The sequence below is a fragment of the Canis lupus genome, chromosome 33 (assembly GCF_011100685.1).
Source record: "Canis lupus familiaris isolate Mischka breed German Shepherd chromosome 33, alternate assembly UU_Cfam_GSD_1.0, whole genome shotgun sequence".
Classification (NCBI taxonomy): domain Eukaryota; kingdom Metazoa; phylum Chordata; class Mammalia; order Carnivora; family Canidae; genus Canis; species Canis lupus.
Window position 1 is genome coordinate 3,405,330 of NC_049254.1, and position 1,193 is coordinate 3,406,522.

The window sequence follows — 1,193 nt, forward strand, 5'->3', positions numbered from 1 at the left end:
ACCTCTGTTGAGTTCTAAAAATCCATTAGCAGGAAACATATTAAAATGCATAAAATAACTCTGTGAAGACCTACTCACAATAAAATTGGTTTATCATTATTGGAAATTCCATTCATGTTCTAATTTAGATAATATGAGTTATGTATAATGGTGCATAGCTCATAAGTTGTGAATAGGTGTTAACAGGAAAATGATATTTTCTGTCTGCAATAGTGCAAAAGAGACTAAAATCCACCCCAGGGTATGAAATTACTGTAGACTATTAAAGAACAAATTGTCAAGGATGGCACCAGAGAGATAAACAACTCACACACAAGAGGAAACAAAACCACATGAAAACAAGAACACTGATGACCCTATTGAACTGTGTAAGTGAAGAGAACACTATGCAAGGCTCCATTTTCCTAATGAAGAAGGTAAGTAGTAAACCTAAAATAATATACGTAAGAACCACAACCAAATTGTGTTGTACAATTTGTTCATTTCAGTAACGTGCAATAGGATACTGGTCAGGAAAAAAGCATTTTATAAATATTGCTTATACATAAAACATTGTAAAACAATGTTATGCATTTTTTATCACAATTATGAAGAGCAACAATCTTAGTTTAGGACACATAACACAACCATTCGATTGAAATATGGGTAGCTTCACTACTAAGTAAGCGCAGCATAGCTGACGTCTGTGTTGCCTACGATGTAACTGCTTAAAAAGACAATGCATTTGGGGACTGTTAAAAGAATTTACAGCACGATTGACTACATTTAGTTAATTAGATTAAATTCATTTATTTGTTTATATGAGAGAGAGAGAGAAAGAGAGGGGAGGGGACGTACAGAGGGGGAGAGAGAGAGAGAGAGTCAAGTTCAGGACATGGCCTCAATCTCAGAGTCCTGAGATCACAACGTGAGCCGAAATCAAGAGTCGGGTACTTAACCGACTGAGTCACCCAGAACCCCTAAATTTAATTTAATTATGAAGAATACTTGCTAAGGTAATTCTAAACATTCCATATTTTGGCTACAGAGATGTAAAAATAAAATTCAAAGAAAAAGAGTGTGTGACTCTGAATCCGGTAACTGCAGTTACTCAAACAGAACTGATCAACAGCTGGAGGAAAATGATCAGTGATTAGAGTGAAATGCATTTTGTTTTTCAAGAGAAATAAAGATCATCCCACAAATTTGTCAAA